At 49.6% G+C, this 20,041-nt stretch overlaps 1 protein-coding gene across 3 annotated transcripts in view; it reads right to left on the reverse strand.

The window, feature by feature from the left end:
- FAM118B (family with sequence similarity 118 member B) overlaps positions 1-15,972 on the reverse strand; it is a 499,459-nt gene extending 483,487 nt beyond the window's left edge. For 2 of the 3 annotated variants that reach the window (XR_011274526.1, XM_069614206.1), the window contains exon 1: positions 15,715-15,871. The gene's annotated coding sequence lies outside the window, so the exon portion shown is untranslated. Of the gene's footprint in view, positions 1-15,714 lie in introns of all 3 variants that reach the window. The other variant, XM_069614207.1, reaches the window with a different exon arrangement.
- Between the last annotated feature and the right edge of the window lie 4,069 nt (positions 15,973-20,041).

The raw sequence follows: 20,041 nt of genomic DNA on the forward strand, positions 1-20,041 counted from the left end.
ACATGGTTAGGGGTTGCCAGAGGAGTGGCTCCAGCACAGCTCGCTAGATCCTACCAGAGTCCTTGCTGTGGGGGTGAGAGTTGCTGGCTACAGTACCTCTTTATGCAATGCATTAGGTATACATGGTTAGGGGTTGCCAGAGGAGTTGCTGCAGCAGAGGTCGCTAGATCCTACCAGAGTCCTTGCTGCGGGGGTGAGATTTGCTGGCTACAGTACCTCTGCATGCAATGCATTAGGTATACATGGTTAGGGGTTGCCAGAGGAGTTGCTGCAGCAGAGGTCGCTAGATCCTACCAGAGTCCTTGCTGTGGGGGTGAGATTTGCTGGCTACAGTACCTCTCTATGCAATGCATTAGGTATACAAGTTTAGGGGTTGCCAGACGAGTGGCTCCAGCACAGCTCGCTAAATCCTACCACCAGAGTCCTTGCTGTGGGGATGAGAGTTGCTGGCTACAGTACCTCTTTATGCAATGCATTAGGTATACATGGTTAGGGGTTGCCAGAGGAGTTGCTGCAGCAGAGGTCGCTAGATCCTACCAGAGTCCTTGCTGTGGGGGTGAGAGTTGCTGGCTACAGTACCTCTTTATGCAATGCATTAGGTATACATGGTTAGGGGTTGCCAGAGGAGTTGCTGCAGCAGAGGTCGCTAGATCCTACCAGAGTCCTTGCTGTGGGGGTGAGATTTTCTGGCTACAGTACCTCTCTATGCAATGCATTAGGTATACAAGTTTAGGGGTTGCCAGACGAGTGGCTCCAGCACAGCTCGCTAGATCCTACCACCAGAGTCCTTGCTGTGGGGATGAGAGTTGCTGGCTACAGTACCTCTCTATGCAATGCATTAGGTATACAAGTTTAGGGGTTGCCAGACGAGTGGCTCCAGCACAGCTCGCTAGATCCTACCACCAGAGTCCTTGCTGTGGGGATGAGAGTTGCTGGCTACAGTACCTCTTTATGCAATGCATTAGGTATACATGGTTAGGGGTTGCCAGAGGAGTTGCTGCAGCAGAGGTCGCTAGATCCTACCAGAGTCCTTGCTGTGGGGGTGAGATTTGCTGGCTACAGTACCTCTGCATGCAATGCATTAGGTATACATGGTTAGGGGTTGCCAGAGGAGTTGCTGCAGCAGAGGTCGCTAGATCCTACCAGAGTCCTTGCTGTGGGGATGAGAGTTGCTGGCTACAGTACCTCTTTATGCAATGCATTAGGTATACATGGTTAGGGGTTGCCAGAGGAGTTGCTGCAGCAGAGGTCGCTAGATCCTACCAGAGTCCTTGCTGTGGGGGTGAGATTTGCTGGCTACAGTACCTCTTTATGCAATGCATTAGGTATACATGGTTAGGGGTTGCCAGAGGAGTTGCTGCAGCAGAGGTCGCTAGATCCTACCAGAGTCCTTGCTGTGGGGATGAGATTTGCTGGCTACAGTACCTCTCTATGCAATGCATTAGGTATAGATCCTACCAGAGTCCTTGCTGTGGGGGTGAGATTTGCTGGCTACAGTACCTCTTTATGCAATGCATTAGGTATACATGGTTAGGGGTTGCCAGAGGAGTTGCTGCAGCCGAGGTCGCTAGATCCTACCAGAGTCCTTGCTGTGGGGGTGAGATTTGCTGGCTACAGTACCTCTTTATGCAATGCATTAGGTATACATGGTTAGGGGTTGCCAGAGGTGTTGCTGCAGCAGAGGTCGCTAAATCCTATCACCAGAGTCCTTGCTGTGGGGGTGAGATTTGCTGGCTACAGTACCTCTCTATGCAATGCATTAGGTATACATGGTTAGGGGTTGCCAGAGGAGTTGCTGCAGCAGAGGTCGCTAGATCCTACCACCAGAGTCCTTGCTGTGGGGGTGAGATTTGCTGGCTACAGTACCTCTTTATGCAATGCATTAGGTATACATGGTTAGGGGTTGCCAGAGGAGTTGCTGCAGCAGAGGTCGCTAGATCCTACCACCAGAGTCCTTGCTGTGGGGGTGAGATTTGCTGGCTACAGTACCTCTCTATGCAATGCATTAGGTATACATGGTTAGGGGTTGCCAGAGGAGTTGCTGCAGCAGAGGTCGCTAGATCCTACCACCAGAGTCCTTGCTGTGGGGGTGAGATTTGCTGGCTACAGTACCTCTTTATGCAATGCATTAGGTATACATGGTTAGGGGTTGCCAGAGGAGTTGCTGCAGCAGAGGTCGCTAGATCCTACCACCAGAGTCCTTGCTGTGGGGGTGAGATTTGCTGGCTACAGTACCTCTCTATGCAATGCATTAGGTATACAAGTTTAGGGGTTGCCAGACGAGTGGCTCCAGCACAGCTCGCTAGATCCTACCACCAGAGTCCTTGCTGTGGGGGTGAGATTTGCTGGCTACAGTACCTCTCTATGCAATGCATTAGGTATACATGGTTAGGGGTTGCCAGAGGAGTTGCTGCAGCAGAGGTCGCTAGATCCTACCACCAGAGTCCTTGCTGTGGGGGTGAGATTTGCTGGCTACAGTACCTCTCTATGCAATGCATTAGGTATACATGGTTAGGGGTTGCCAGAGGAGTTGCTGCAGCAGAGGTCGCTAGATCCTACCACCAGAGTCCTTGCTGCGGGGGTGAGATTTGCTGGCTACAGTACCTCTCTATGCAATGCATTAGGTATAGATCCTACCAGAGTCCTTGCTGTGGGGGTGAGATTTGCTGGCTACAGTACCTATGCATGCAATACATTAGGCATACATGGTTAGGGGTTGCCAGAGGAGTGGCTCCAGCACAGCTCGCTAGATCCTACCACCAGAGTCCTTGCTGTGGGGATGAGAGTTGCTGGCTACAGTACCTCTTTATGCAATGCATTAGGTATACATGGTTAGGGGTTGCCAGAGGAGTTGCTGCAGCAGAGGTCGCTAGATCCTACCAGAGTCCTTGCTGTGGGGGTGAGATTTGCTGGCTACAGTACCTCTCTATGCAATGCATTAGGTATACATGGTTAGGGGTTGCCAGAGGAGTTGCTGCAGCAGAGGTCGCTAGATCCTACCACCAGAGTCCTTGCTGTGGGGGTGAGATTTGCTGGCTACAGTACCTCTCTATGCAATGCATTAGGTATACATGGTTAGGGGTTGCCAGAGGAGTTGCTGCAGCAGAGGTCGCTAGATCCTACCACCAGAGTCCTTGCTGTGGGGGTGAGATTTGCTGGCTACAGTACCTCTCTATGCAATGCATTAGGTATAGATCCTACCAGAGTCCTTGCTGTGGGGGTGAGATTTGCTGGCTACAGTACCTCTGCATGCAATACATTAGGCATACATGGTTAGGGGTTGCCAGAGGAGTGGCTCCAGCACAGCTCGCTAGATCCTACCACCAGAGTCCTTGCTGTGGGGATGAGAGTTGCTGGCTACAGTACCTCTTTATGCAATGCATTAGGTATACATGGTTAGGGGTTGCCAGAGGAGTTGCTGCAGCAGAGGTCGCTAGATCCTACCAGAGTCCTTGCTGTGGGGGTGAGATTTGCTGGCTACAGTACCTCTCTATGCAATGCATTAGGTATACATGGTTAGGGGTTGCCAGAGGAGTTGCTGCAGCAGAGGTCGCTAGATCCTACCAGAGTCCTTGCTGTGGGGGTGAGATTTGCTGGCTACAGTACCTCTTTATGCAATGCATTAGGTATACATGGTTAGGGGTTGCCAGAGGAGTTGCTGCAGCAGAGGTCGCTAGATCCTACCAGAGTCCTTGCTGTGGGGATGAGATTTGCTGGCTACAGTACCTCTCTATGCAATGCATTAGGTATAGATCCTACCAGAGTCCTTGCTGTGGGGGTGAGATTTGCTGGCTACAGTACCTCTTTATGCAATGCATTAGGTATACATGGTTAGGGGTTGCCAGAGGAGTTGCTGCAGCCGAGGTCGCTAGATCCTACCAGAGTCCTTGCTGTGGGGGTGAGATTTGCTGGCTACAGTACCTCTTTATGCAATGCATTAGGTATACATGGTTAGGGGTTGCCAGAGGTGTTGCTGCAGCAGAGGTCGCTAAATCCTATCACCAGAGTCCTTGCTGTGGGGGTGAGATTTGCTGGCTACAGTACCTCTCTATGCAATGCATTAGGTATACATGGTTAGGGGTTGCCAGAGGAGTTGCTGCAGCAGAGGTCGCTAGATCCTACCACCAGAGTCCTTGCTGTGGGGGTGAGATTTGCTGGCTACAGTACCTCTTTATGCAATGCATTAGGTATACATGGTTAGGGGTTGCCAGAGGAGTTGCTGCAGCAGAGGTCGCTAGATCCTACCACCAGAGTCCTTGCTGTGGGGGTGAGATTTGCTGGCTACAGTACCTCTCTATGCAATGCATTAGGTATACATGGTTAGGGGTTGCCAGAGGAGTTGCTGCAGCAGAGGTCGCTAGATCCTACCACCAGAGTCCTTGCTGTGGGGGTGAGATTTGCTGGCTACAGTACCTCTTTATGCAATGCATTAGGTATACATGGTTAGGGGTTGCCAGAGGAGTTGCTGCAGCAGAGGTCGCTAGATCCTACCACCAGAGTCCTTGCTGTGGGGGTGAGATTTGCTGGCTACAGTACCTCTCTATGCAATGCATTAGGTATACAAGTTTAGGGGTTGCCAGACGAGTGGCTCCAGCACAGCTCGCTAGATCCTACCACCAGAGTCCTTGCTGTGGGGGTGAGATTTGCTGGCTACAGTACCTCTCTATGCAATGCATTAGGTATACATGGTTAGGGGTTGCCAGAGGAGTTGCTGCAGCAGAGGTCGCTAGATCCTACCACCAGAGTCCTTGCTGTGGGGGTGAGATTTGCTGGCTACAGTACCTCTCTATGCAATGCATTAGGTATACATGGTTAGGGGTTGCCAGAGGAGTTGCTGCAGCAGAGGTCGCTAGATCCTACCACCAGAGTCCTTGCTGTGGGGGTGAGATTTGCTGGCTACAGTACCTCTCTATGCAATGCATTAGGTATAGATCCTACCAGAGTCCTTGCTGTGGGGGTGAGATTTGCTGGCTACAGTACCTATGCATGCAATACATTAGGCATACATGGTTAGGGGTTGCCAGAGGAGTGGCTCCAGCACAGCTCGCTAGATCCTACCACCAGAGTCCTTGCTGTGGGGATGAGAGTTGCTGGCTACAGTACCTCTTTATGCAATGCATTAGGTATACATGGTTAGGGGTTGCCAGAGGAGTTGCTGCAGCAGAGGTCGCTAGATCCTACCAGAGTCCTTGCTGTGGGGGTGAGATTTGCTGGCTACAGTACCTCTCTATGCAATGCATTAGGTATACATGGTTAGGGGTTGCCAGAGGAGTTGCTGCAGCAGAGGTCGCTAGATCCTACCACCAGAGTCCTTGCTGTGGGGGTGAGATTTGCTGGCTACAGTACCTCTCTATGCAATGCATTAGGTATACATGGTTAGGGGTTGCCAGAGGAGTTGCTGCAGCAGAGGTCGCTAGATCCTACCACCAGAGTCCTTGCTGTGGGGGTGAGATTTGCTGGCTACAGTACCTCTCTATGCAATGCATTAGGTATAGATCCTACCAGAGTCCTTGCTGTGGGGGTGAGATTTGCTGGCTACAGTACCTCTGCATGCAATACATTAGGCATACATGGTTAGGGGTTGCCAGAGGAGTGGCTCCAGCACAGCTCGCTAGATCCTACCACCAGAGTCCTTGCTGTGGGGATGAGAGTTGCTGGCTACAGTACCTCTTTATGCAATGCATTAGGTATACATGGTTAGGGGTTGCCAGAGGAGTTGCTGCAGCAGAGGTCGCTAGATCCTACCAGAGTCCTTGCTGTGGGGGTGAGATTTGCTGGCTACAGTACCTCTCTATGCAATGCATTAGGTATACATGGTTAGGGGTTGCCAGAGGAGTTGCTGCAGCAGAGGTCGCTAGATCCTACCACCAGAGTCCTTGCTGTGGGGGTGAGATTTGCTGGCTACAGTACCTCTCTATGCAATGCATTAGGTATACATGGTTAGGGGTTGCCAGAGGAGTTGCTGCAGCAGAGGTCGCTAGATCCTACCACCAGAGTCCTTGCTGTGGGGGTGAGATTTGCTGGCTACAGTACCTCTCTATGCAATGCATTAGGTATAGATCCTACCAGAGTCCTTGCTGTGGGGGTGAGATTTGCTGGCTACAGTACCTCTGCATGCAATGCATTAGGTATACAAGTTTAGGGGTTGCCAGACGAGTGGCTCCAGCACAGCTCGCTAGATCCTACCACCAGAGTCCTTGCTGTGGGGATGAGAGTTGCTGGCTACAGTACCTCTCTATGCAATGCATTAGGTATACAAGTTTAGGGGTTGCCAGACGAGTGGCTCCAGCACAGCTCGCTAGATCCTACCACCAGAGTCCTTGCTGTGGGGATGAGAGTTGCTGGCTACAGTACCTCTTTATGCAATGCATTAGGTATACATGGTTAGGGGTTGCCAGAGGAGTTGCTGCAGCAGAGGTCGCTAGATCCTACCAGAGTCCTTGCTGTGGGGGTGGGATTTGCTGGCTACAGTACCTCTGCATGCAATACATTAGGCATACACGTTCAGGGGGCAGACAAGGCAGAATGGCAAGTCCTTTGTAGACAGGCAAGTTAACAAAAAGGTATTCTGCATTCCCTACAAAGCTCTGGGTGCATGTTATATGATATGATTGGGTATTTATAACGTGCTTAATACCCAGAGAGTTTTCTAAGCGCGGACCCAGGGTGCGAACCTGTGTTGCTCCGCATCGTCTTGCTTCCAAGGCGAGCGCGTTGCCCCTGAGCTATCCTGCCTCCCAAAAGAATGTTATATAACGACATGTGCAACGCGTTGTACAGTGAAATATAAAATCCAGAACATTGCGAGTACACATGGTAATGCGAAATGCACCCCAATGCGTCTGTTTCCTAGCCGTGGAGTGGGTCAAAGGCTCTTCTGCAATCCACGATGCTCCAGCAGAGCTGGGAATTCATCTATAATTGATACCACGCTTGGAAGCCAAATATCAGCCAGTCTTCCCTTAGCAAAGGTCTCGCATGAGCTCAGTCATGAGTTGAAAAGCAAGCGCCATACGATAACATGAAGACACACATTCCTGCGCAGGCTTTCCTTAGTCACCAGATCAATGCTTCTCCCCAAGATTCACTAGGAGGACGCACCACAAGCTGCTCCTCAATGCACCCCCTCCTTGCTGCTGTCCAGATCCAAAAAAGGTCATTGTGTTGCCAGTGTGCGCCCTGGCCTCAGTGGCCCCAAACGAGCAGGGCGCTTGCTTGAGATGGGCAAAGAGGGCATCTGCGACAATGCTTAGGTGCTTCGGGGGCGGGTGTGGGGGGGATAGATCTTTTCCCAGACAGTGCCCCGAGACCAATTTCCGAGCTCAGACTGGAAGACCAGTGTTCCAACTAGAGAAAGGGAGAGCTGCTTTACCAGAAATAGATTTAACATGGGCACCCAACATTAGAGGGCTGCAAGCACAGCATCTACTGGGTATTTGCTGGTGACTATTATTGGCCCAATGTCCCTTAAGTGTAAATGGAGGAGGGTTGAGGGGGGTAAATAAGCCCCATACTGTGCGAAACAAGGTCTCCAAGAAGGTGAATTGCTTTTACTGTACGTCCAAGTATCTTCAGGATATGGAAAAAGCAATAATCTATCTTTTTGCTCAACATGATTCTATAACAATGTGTTTTGTCTCGGTTCGGTTCATTATGTGACTGGCATGATTCAAGTCATCGCTACACAGCCGATTATTTATATTCTCAGAATCCAAACATTAAGACTTTGTTCTATCAACTAGTGCTGGGAAATATGTGGCCATATGCATAAACTGCAGACTGCTCTCCGATTCCTGCTTCACCACTTAATAACAATATGCGATCGTGAGCAAATAGTTGTTCTCACTGAGCCTAAGCTGCCAACACTGAGTTCCTACAAGTGATACAGTGTGCAGTGCACGTTACTAAAAAGGCCCCAATCAAACTTTACTAGGCTATAGTGTAGCATTGAAAAACCCAACAATGATGGCATGTGGATAGTGAGAACGTTTTCTTTGCCGCAACAAAGTCTGCATACAAAGAAATATCAGCTGATTCCAAAAGCGTGGGTCGGCTTCCGGATCTTGGTTACAGAAGCCAATTGTTGAGAGGAGCTTCAGTAAAAATAGATTTACGGTCTTTAATGGCTAAAAACGAAGCTATTTTCTCTAGTTACACTTCCATTTGAGTGTGCTTTAGATCAGTAAGGAATACATGAGATAAGGAAAGAAAATCCTTTTTTGCAAAATTGGGGCATACTTAATTGCAAGGAAATAATTCTAGATTTTGGTTATGTTACAATAATTGTATAATGTTAGGTGGGGTTGCAGTATATGGTTTGCGTATGGGGCTCATTCTAGGGTCTCGCCATGAGCGCTATATTGTCTAGAAACCGCCTCCAACCAGGTCAAGCTTTGCTTTCTCATGCCCAGCTTCATGATTCACACCACAACTGCCTTTAGGCAGCCATTCTGTAGAACCCGTCCATGGCGCACCTTCCATCACTGCGCCACCTCAATGTCTGCAGCCAGGTCAAGCTTTGCTGCCTCATGCCCAGTGTCATAATTCATACCAATGCTGCCTTTAGGCTCCGACTCCGTAGTACCCACCCCAGGGGCTCCTTCCAACACTGCCCTCCCATCAATGCCTGTAACCAGGCCAAGCTTTGCCGTTTCATGCTGTGAGAAACCAGGTGTCTCACCCGCTAGTCCCCGGGGATCTGTCATCCAGGTGGCCAGGACACAGCCATTGCTTTTGGATCCCGCTCCTGAGCGCGGCCCAGTGCGGGGAGGGGAATCTCCTGGGTGAGGGGTCTTCAGGGAGTGGGACACCTTATGGCGAGACACTGTATACCCCTCCAACACCTTTACCCCATCCTACCAGATAGGATATTTACAAACTACCCTCCCTCCCCCATTCCCTTCACAAACACTTTCACACGGACAGCCCGCTCTGGGAGAAAACAGACTCACAACCCCGAGCATTGTACCTGACATGTCCCACTACTATGGTCCGGCAAAGTCAGGCAATTCGCACCCGACTTCCATTAACCTTCCCCACATGGATAAAAGACAGAGCATGAGAGCACACTCTGGGCAAGGCAAAGCACACAAAGGAACAGTTCTTTTCGGACAACAGCTGAACGAGGGTAGGAAGACGCAAACCAAGAAGGATAAGCAACTAGGGAGATACCCTTGACCTTTCTGGCGAGAAACCGTTGCTATCCAGAACCCTTTAGAGTACAAAGCATAAGTTTAGGAAACCAAACTGAAGAATCCTGTTTTGTGTCGGAGACACCCAGGGGTCCTCCTACACGGCTAACTGAGTCGGGGATAGGCAGCCGCCATGGTACCATCCTTGCATCCAAGATCAAGGCAGCACCTGAGAGATGAACACAGCCGGTAAACTGGGGGAAACAATGAAAAACCGGTCTGTGTTCAATTCAAGATTGCATGAGGCAACATTGTATAAAGAGTGCAAGAACGAAGATTGAAATGTTTGTGATTTAAGACGCGAGGAAATTTTAAACGCCGATGGATGTTTTGAACATTCGAGGAGAGAAATATAATACCAATGACCAAATGGTCCGGCACCACATGGGTGCTCAATCGAAGGTCTCTGTAAGATATCCAGCCAAGAAGTGGCAGAAACGAAAGTGAGATTATTGTGTGAAGTGAATCGAAGTGGTCCTGCAACGGTTTAAGCAAAAGCACATTCGAAAGTCTTCAATTTTTTTATATCAAGACGAAAACGTAGAACGTGAGATTACATGGTCCGAGCCCGAACGAGAGAGACCAATTGTGAACATTGTGGTAAAAAGGAGGTCCAAGCACAAAGGAGGGAGACCCATGATGAAAACAAAGTGAGAACTTGCAAATGTGAAATCATGATAAGAAAGGAACTGGTGCTTGTTTGTTAAGAAAGGCCGTCTGCCGTAAGAGACCGATTGGAAAAGGAGCTTTGACAGAAGGCCTTGATACCCATGCTTTGAACTGCATCCTCATGGCAGAGAAGTGAGAGTGTGCGAAGCTCGAGCATGCCACCTTACCCTATGCTGAAAATGTGGGGAAGGGAAGCCAACTGCTCTACTATCCTGACATATTATTTCTTGAACACTTTTCTTTTTGCATACACTATTGTCCCACACCATTTTGTATTTAGAAGTAAGTATTGGCAATAGGTTTATAAGTATAGGCCCTTTTATTTTGACAGAGACTCGACCAGAACCGAGTTAAAATTATTTGATTGTCGTTGCTTGGTCCCATCCTCAGATTTAGACGGCATTCAACCAACCCAACCCACTGACGTTCAATAAACACCCTTGAACTGTGAACACTTGTGCTTGTCTTCACTATTTGATACCATTCCTTCCTTACAATGCCCAGTGTCATAATTCATATCAATGCTTCCTTTAGGCTCTGTAGTACCCACCCCAGGGGCTCCTTCCACCACTGCCCACCCCCCAATGCTTTGCTGTCTCATGCCCAGTGTCATAATTCATATCAATGCTTCCTTTAGGCTCCGTAGTACCCACCCGAGGGGCTCCTTCCACCACTGCCCACGCCCCCAATGCTTTGCTGTCTCATGCCCAGTGTCATAATTCATATCAATGCTTCCTTTAGGCTCCGTAGTACCCACCCCAGGGGCTCCTTCCACCACTGCCCACCCCCCAATGCTTTGCTGTCTCATGCCCAGTGTCATAATTCATATCAATGCTTCCTTTAGGCTCCCCCTCCGTAGTACCCACCCCAGGGGCTCCTTCCAACACTGCCCACCCCCACCCCCCAGCCCCCAATGCCTGCGGCCAGGCCAAGCCAAGCTTTGCTGCTTCATGTCCAGTATCATAATTCATATCAATTTAAATCTCACAGGCGCGACACCAGCGGGGCTGATAAAGCGAGCTGTAGCTGGCTGGGCCTAGTGGGTCTAGCGCTTTATCCGTGCGACCTGTCAGTGGGGGTCTCACAGTCGCCCTCCGGCGGCCTCCGTCACAGTAGTCACTGCAGGCACTGTGCTAGGCAACCTTCCACACCACCGTGTTTTAGCCGGTCTAAGACAATGCAAAAGAGGCCAGTCATGTGTAAATCCGTATTGGGGCTGCCCTTGGGGGGACAGTGCAGTCCTAACTGCTAGGAAACCTCCCCGCTGCACGGAAGCACAAGGCTCCAATCCCCCCCCACCCCCTAGAGATGCTTCAGCCTCGCTGGGCCTCATTAGTGAAACGCAGCTTGGTTCCCTCTGGCACGGCACAGCAAGCGACCCCCGGGGCTCGACACAGCTCAGAATAATGTAGCTCCTGCTTCTGGCCCAGGGGAGCCTGGTAGCTTGACACCAGCAGCTACCAAGGGGGCACGTTTGCATCCAGGGGCAAACTGGTGCCGTACAAACATTTTTGTGGTATTAACTTTCTAGTTCTGGGAATGCCATTAAAGGCATCATAATAAATTGAATACAGTGGACACAAAGTTTAAGTTTGCATTTCACGTAAACGTCAGATTCGCGACACGCTTTGTACTGGCGGGATACCCAGGAACTTGGTCTAGCTCCGGTCATGAATTCTTAATTTCGACCCCTGCAAGGGCATAAGCTCCCCCACACAGGGAGATGAACTATAACCAAGAAAGTGATGGGTGGAAGGAAGCAATGTCTGGGGGGTTAGCCATCGCCCTTTGTTTTGCTACAGTCGTCCCAGTGTCTCCCTCAGCCTGGCAGCACGGACCTCTCACTGCCCCCGCCATATCAGCGTCCCTGGCTTAATTTAGCTGTCTTGTTGGGGTGGCTAGGGGCTCGTGTAAACACTGCCTATTTGCCCTGCTGTGTGTTCCCTTGCATGGTGATACGGGCTCCAGAGATGTGCGACGGGACTGCACGTGCTTTAGCTTTATATACTAAAGAGGTCATTAAAACACGAAGGAAGGCCTTTAAAATAGAAAAGTCGACAATACAGGAGGTGCGTGCGTGCGTGCGTGCCCTTACGCCATGGCAGACATCCCTGACCGGTTGCCACCTAGGTGAATTAGTGAAGGGGTGGCGTAGTTAGAGGGTCCCTTGGAACAAAAGTGTAAAGCAGGCGTTGCCACCACCTTGCAAAAAGGGTGCACGCCGACATTAATCAAAATGCACATCAAATAATTGCATAATACACTTTAAATCAAAACCCATCCATTGTCTAGACAGATACCAGCCACAGCCTTTTACTGTTACTCTCAAGTTACCTGTTTATCTGTTCCATTAAGCAAGGCAAACGCAACAGGGCATGTGATGCTCTTTGCTTTAAGCTACATCGCGATTACAAAAAAATGCAAAAGGAGTCTAGCCTGGCACGCGAAGGCAGAAAATAAGGTATCCGTAGGGAAAAAAAAAAAGAAAACGAAAATACCAAAGAAGAAATGACCGAATTGTTTTTGTCGAATTTGTTAGGGATTGGTGTATGTGTTTATTAAAAAAATAGGTGGAGTGGGGTAAATGGTATAGCTTGAGGTAGGGGAGAAGTGGGGAGGGGTGCACAGTGTCTCCCCCCGAATTATTTTTTTTAAAAGGCTAAAAAACCCAAAAGTAATTTTTGTGGACAACCAGAAAATAATGTAGGAGCATTAAGCAAATCTCATATTTCAAGCAGGGGGGGAAAACGGACAAGGAGTCCGGAGACACTGAACCCAAACTCCAACACTGGACACGACTCCATTTCACCAGGACAACATGCGTCCAGTCCCCGACTTCGAACAGCAAATTAATGCATTCTGGGATTCATAGTCAATAGATGGCCAGGTACCAACAATTTGAAAAAGATATGCCCTGGACCGCGAGACTGGTGTTCCGGTGACTTGGAGTGATCTGGTCTCGGTATAGGTTACCGGCCCTTTCATTGCACTTCCCTTAACTGGTTGCTAGGGGAAACGAACACAGATACACGATGTTCACAGCTGTATTTGCATAGATGTATCCAAGCCTGCGCAATAACTGTGAGCGAGAGAAGATACTGGGTGCCAGTGCAACTCCACGAGGGCAAGAGTCAACATTGAAATGCAAAAAAGGACATTATTCTTAGCTAGACACAAAGAACAATGGATGCCTGGAAAACAAAGCCTTACTTCTTAGCAAACATAGAAGGAAAATGACAACAAGTGGGAGAATCACACTGGACATTGACTTAAGGGGGTGTCCAACAATGGAGACACCAGACAACCACCAGAGAAGCCAGCGATCCATGCCACACAAGGGTTCAAAACCAAACCAGAAACCATTGAAATAGTCCTCCTGTAGCCCTAATTGTTATAGACTCTTGGTCGTGGTTTGGGAAGAGCGAATTAGAATAGCTTTTTACCACTAGGCAACCCGGCAGATTACTAACCACACGGACAGAGGAGGCGATAAATGGAGACTCACTAGCCCCGTGCGAACAGCGAATATGCCACTAAGGGGCTGGCTACCCACATGGTGAATGAACATGCAATTCCGGAGATTGGCTAACCACATTGGCAAATGCCATGCTAATGTAACACAGAAAGTGACTAACCACATGGGCATACAACGCAAATCACACCCTACGTGCCCATCCACATTTAATACACTCCATCTTCTGTTCCTCCTCCACCTACAATTTCTCATGAAATCAGAAAAGGTGTGCAAGCTCCTCTAATGAGAACAAACAGGGCCAAATAACTTTCTCTATGGGACGGTTCCCACTCCGGAAGGTCTACCACCACGGTTTATCCTCTCACAGAGGAGAAATATTCATTTGCACATCAGTCTTTGTCCCATCCACAAGAACCGACCAGCACCAAAATGCTTGGAAATTCTCCTCTGAACAAGAGGACCAACAGCACCCCAAGGTACGCATTTCAGAGTCCATGTCTGGATTACCTGGGTACTTTACGAGAACTACCTGCCATTTTGATGGTGGGCTGGACCAGAACGATTTTGAAATGGATAGTTCTCCTCTGTGACAGGTACTCCGAGCTAAAATGTGGTTGTAGACCAGGTGCCTACCCATAGGATAGATATTTGGTTGTGCTCCCTGTCAGAGGGGCTCCCACACCTTTTCTGATTTTACAATTCCTTGTGCCCTGCGTGGGTGCCCACTTCTTTTACCACCCATTATAAAAATCCACCAATTACCATGTTCCAGTGTCGTCATGTCCCTAAGACTCTTGGTCACCTATTCCTCAAAGTCCCCTTTTCCACACGACTCCCCCAATCTCCCTTGCTCCTCCACACTGACTGATGAGGCCTTCACTCAATCAATGTCCTATGCTCTCCTTAATCCCCTCAATCCTTACAAGTTCTCCTCATTCCACCCTCATTCGCCCTTTGCCTTTTCTACCTAACTCACCAATGCAATGGCCCCCTTAGCCCACGTAACATCACACTCCCCATACACCTCACCCCAATGAAGTACAGCTAATCAGTTTACCAATCGGTATGCCACGCTTAAAACAAGTTGTACAATATAAAGCGGTACAAATCAATTTTCAAGCCAGGACATAAAAAAATGCAGGCACCCTCGAGTACTGTGCAAAACACACCATTTCCTAGTCGCCAAGAGTTAATTGTCACTAGCCAATAGTTAGTGCAAATTGTGAGGCCTGCAATATATACACAAAAATGAAATGTAAAATCAGTTTGTTGAGTGCATATTAAACAAATATTTGCTACTAAAATCAAAGTTCTTAACAAGACTATAATACAAAGGCAGTAACTATGGCATATATATTACTAGGCCCTTATAGAGAACAGGGGCCCTAAACAGATCAACATTCACAGAAATTATCGCTATAAATGCGCAAGACAAAAATACAAAATTCCAAATATTATTAAAATAATGTCCAATCCAGGCATGAATTAAAATAGCGCTGTCAGCAACAGGTAAATATAGGGAGGGCGTCAGGGCCTTTCAACAGTTTCAAACGAAAGCCATGGCTCCCTCCACACCAGCAATTGCCCCCATGTTGACTGTTAGCAGTCTTGTAAGACAGCAATACATGAATATTAATTTCTCCATGTTCGTTCTGGGGCTTAACACGCGGCCTTACAAGCTATGTTTTCGCTCCCCATGGGATATACAGAAGTGTCATCACCTCACTGCTTTCTATCACTGGTTGCTCCACATCAGCCACTTTCTGACAAAGAAAGGATGATAGCTTTTCTGTGAGCACTTAGTGTTTAAGATCGCTGCTGGCTGGCCGTCGCCTGATAATCGGCAGCTATTAACCTCATCTTTGTCACCACAGTAATGTAGGCGCTCAGACTGTTTGTGCTCTCAGGAGGGGGTCCCCAATCATGTTGAAATAGGCCCCTACACCGCATCTCCAGCCGGGCCTGGCGAGATCTATTCGCCATGGGGAGGCTGTGCATGTGCCATCGATTGCCCAACCCTCACACGTGTGGTGGCATGTGCCACAGACGGCAACAGCTGGTTCAGGGCAGAATCCCGACCCTGCGTGTAAATCATGAATTGACTGCCTTTATACCATTACAAGAAATCCCTAATAATGCCACCACAGTGCCCCCTGCCCCATCCTAGCACCCATGATTCCCACCACAGCCCAACAATGGCCAGCACCCCCCTACCGGCACCCAACGATCCCTGCGCCCCAATGCCCACTCTATAGCACCCTCACAGCGCGAGTACCAGCTGCCGGCCAATTCCCCCCCCCCCCCCCCGCGCCCCATGGCTCCAGTGATGCCCCCAGCCCCCCATGGGCCCCGTTCCCCTCGGCCTATGCCCCCTCTCACCTGGCTCCCCCCGGGCTCCCTGCACTGGCTGCAGCGATGCTCTCCCTCTCCCACGGTTGCGGACGTAGGAGCCGGGCAGGTCGCGCGCACAAGCACCAGCAGCACAGTAGACAGCCGCGTCGCACGCGCAGGCAGCGCCGGGGACACAAAAGAAGGACTGCGAGAAACGCGCTCGGCGCCTGAGAGAAGGAAGACTAGGGCGGGCGCCCCACACACTGAAAGATCCGACCAAGAGCCGCAGCCGCGAGCTTCCATGCTGCCACCACAACAAGATAGTGGATTTATAAAGAAACACGCATACTTTGCTGTTTGTTAAAAAACATCACATACACTTTTATATTTTACTTAACTGTATTTTGTTTCCCTTAAACCGATGCAACCTCCAAGCCCTGGACATTTTTGAAACGTCTTTTTTCCCTTTAGAATCAGCGTTTGTTCGTCGCGCGCTCTCCTTGACGGGACTCCAACATGGCCGCCGAGCACCACGCCCTGGCCTGGGGAGGGTTCTTGGTTCTTGTTTGGTATAGGTGGAGCGCGTGAGGCCAGCACTGCGGCACGTGCGCGGCCGGACGCCTATCTTGTCGACGGGAGAATCAGGTTCGGGCTCGTCGGTTTACCAAACCCTTGGAAATATCACTTCTTAGTTCTTCTCTGGTTCCCGCTCGTCTGGCCTGTTGACACCTAAACCTTTTGGGGCTATATCGCTTCGACCAAGATCATCTATTACACAGAAGACTAAGAAGAAAACAATCCCTCAAAGGCGCAACCTATAAAGATGGTATTAGGCCTTGAGACAGAAATAGAACTGGTCAAAGCAAATGGGGACAGGGCAGAGAACTAAGAGGGAGCTTCGGCTTACTGGTGATGAAATAGAACTGAATTAAAGAATGGGCTAGACCTGGCAAATTTGATTCTATCAGGTACATCCAGCGAATGCATGCAGAGGCATAGCTCTCAACCATTTGTGTGGCAAAGGCGGGTGAAAACACCCGATTTTGTTTTTGGCAGGTGAGACGCCCATTGGAATGAATGGGCGTGCAGGAGGCTTGGCGGGTGAGTCAGCTGTTTACAAGGCGGGTGACACCAGCCAAAAGCGTGTGAGTTGAGAGCTATGCAGAGGGGGATAAGCCAAGCAGGCTGCTAGTGTGGTGGAACCCAGGAGGAACCCATGGAAATGATAAGCGCCATAAAGGACAGAAATACATGAAGTGTTTTCAGGTATTATGAAACACTATATTCAGCAGTACCGGTAAACAGTGATTTGGAAATCATGGAAGACCTAGAGGACATAGAGCTGCCCCAACTGGATGAGGCAGGGACATACAGTCTGGAAGTCCCACTTACGGTGGAAGAGAACCTGGGGGTTCTGCGGTCACTGACAACAGGCAAGACCCTTGAGCCGGATTGCATGCCGGGAGACTTTTATAAAAAGGATGCAGCGGAACTGCCACTGAAGCTCCTAGAATCACATGAGAAGGCATGGGAAAAGGGCATACTCCCTCAAAGCATGAGAGAGTCCATAATAGTACTGATATTAAAACCAGGCAAGCCTCCCAGGACAGTGGCTCTTATAGACCATGATAAACCAAGACTATACAATTCTCACTGCCCTGCTGGCAAACAGATTGAAGGAGGTGATTAGCCGTTTAGTATACACAGATCAGACGGGACATGCCGAACAGGAGCACTGCTTGGAATTTACAGCAATTACATCATGGAATGGACAGCACCAGTCGTTCTGGGATTGAATGCACAGTAGCTTCATTGGACGCAATCAAGGCGTTCGACTCTGTCAGGTGGGACTGGATGCACGCAACATTATGTAAATCCAAAATAGGGAGTGGGTTTCGCAAATGGGTGGAGCTGCTGTACACAAGGACCTGGGCTCAGGTGCAAACTGGACAACATATTCTGTTAATGGGGGTTGCAGAGGAGTACAAAACTGGGCTGTCCCCAATGCTGTTCTCTTGGCTTTAGAACCAATGGCAGCCTTTCTGCGTAAGCAGTACAAGGTAGCAGGGATAATGGGTGGGGATCGGCATCTCGTCTCCATGTACGCAGATGAAATGCTGGTTTATGTACACTCACCAGCAGACAATTTAGAGCACACATTGGATGTGATACACCAGTTTGGCAGGCTCTCTGGCATTCGTGTGAGCAGGGAGAAGTACTGTCTGTTCCTGCATGCAGGCCAGGTGGGAAAGGGCCCAGACAGCTTGCCTGAGTTAGGGCTGACGTGGCAGGCGGAGTCCTTTAGATACTTGGGGGTCACCATCAGAAACAACAGTGCTTCAGAGCATAAGCAGAACACACAGAGGGCCTTGGAGGGTGTTTATACAATGGCCTTTAGACCGCACCTACCTCTGTCAGTGATGGGCAGAGCGGTCCTGCTGAAGATTTTGGTGTATTTTGTATTTGTATTTTTATTAGGTTTATATAGCACTTTAATCCAAAACCCCATCTGCTCTACCGCTTCATTAATATTCCATACAAAAATGTTCTTCGCAGATCTAGACTAAAAAGTGCATACCTTCTTAGGGTGAAATGGTAGATGCAGGGTTAGATGCAGGGTAGCCTTACTGGTCTTGCAGGGGGAATACGATTTGGGCGGAATAAGGCTGCCCTATTTTGAGCTGTATTATCTCGCAGGACAGTTACAGTTCATGTCTGGTGGCTGGCGGATGAAGATATGCTGGACATAGGATTATTGCAGCACTCAACGGGGAAATACTTCTTGAAGGAGGTCCTGTGGTTGTCCAACTTAGGTGTTAAGGAGACACCGTAGCTCCTGCAATTGGGAATGACAATATGGCGAAGAGTGTGGAAACTGGTGGGGACAGACAGGGGACCTGTACTCCCCAAACATTCTGCTAATTGGCCTTGCAGGGATAGGATGGGATGCTGAGCTGCAGATTAGGAGAAGTTGGGAGACACATAGTCTGACCACAATATGGGGACTTGCTTACAGATGGGAAACTGTCTGACTTCGAAACACTGAGGGAACACACTAGTATATGCAAAGGGCAGTCCCTGATGTTTCAGACTGTGACCAAGAATATTCAAAGGAGATGGGTGAGCTACAACAGGGGTATTGAGGAGGATCGGGTGCTGGGCACGTTGTACGATAAAGCTGAGGGAGGACACGCAGTCTATAGACTATATGAACTGCTACAGTCTACACGTGATACAGGGGGACAACAGCTGCACCTGCGATGGGAGGCGGATGTTGGGCGAGAGATCACAGACCCAGATTTAAACTCACTCAGCTGTACGTGCTGCACCGGGCCTACCTGACTCCATAGGTTATCAAAATTTCAAGATGTGGGAGTCTCTAATGGCCCCAGATGTGTACACGAGGTCGCCAAATTCTTTCACATGTTTTGGTCATGCCCTGTCATTGGTAGTTTCTGGCAGAGTGTGGTAGCCTGTGTGGTTAAAGGAGGAATGATGATGCAAAATTGGCTTCCAGAGGCATTCTTGCTGGGTCTGTATGCTGGGAGGGGCAGATATGAAAGGCACATCCTTCGCATGAAAGACCTAATTTATATACCGGCCAAGCGACATATAGCCATGTCCTGTAAGGCACCAGAGGGACCCAGCATCGAGGCCTGGCGGGTGGACTTAAGGAGGTGGGCTCTGGCAGAATCAGCAGCCTGGAGCAGGACTGCACGAAGCAGACCCGGGGAGAGGGATATGAGGACGTGAATGCTAGGGATGCACTGGTACAGGCCATGTTCCCCCCATCGGAGGAGCTTCCACCGTAGGCCTCTGGCAGTCAATGAGTTGAGAAATTAGAGTTTGAAGGTGACCATCAGTTTTAACTTGGGAGGGAGCGGGGGAAGAGGACTTGCCGGGATGAGGAACTTTCTGAGGGGATTGCATGATAAATGGGACACTGGAGGTGCAGTGAAGACGCTCTCTCCCCTCAGTGAGGAGTGCAAGACTCAAAGAAGGGTCACCACTAGTCCCCGGAACATGGCGGGTGTCACGTGCGGCTGCACCTGGCGGGTATGGGACCGCTGGAGGAGCCGCCATGGGCAAGCTGAGAACACACTGCAGCTGTCTAGTGTTCCTAGACTCGCAGCCATGTCCCATAAAGCTGTGCATTGTCCCAGATTACATGCGTTGTAACCCATACTGTTTCTTTACAGGTTTCCGCGCTAGACCTAGGACCTACATGCCTCGGTAAGCTTTGCTTTGTATTTTTTCCCTCTCTGGGCTCCTCCGCAGCTACGCGCTCCGGTGCCCTTCTGTGTCACTTCTCCCTCTGGTTCACGTCTCGCTGTGTCCGGCGCTGGAAGGCTCTCTGTCTCTGATTCTTTGCATG

This window comes from Ambystoma mexicanum, chromosome 9 (genome assembly GCF_040938575.1).
Source record: "Ambystoma mexicanum isolate Mex_15411 chromosome 9, UKY_AmexF1_1, whole genome shotgun sequence".
In the NCBI taxonomy this organism is placed as follows: Eukaryota; Metazoa; Chordata; class Amphibia; order Caudata; family Ambystomatidae; genus Ambystoma; species Ambystoma mexicanum.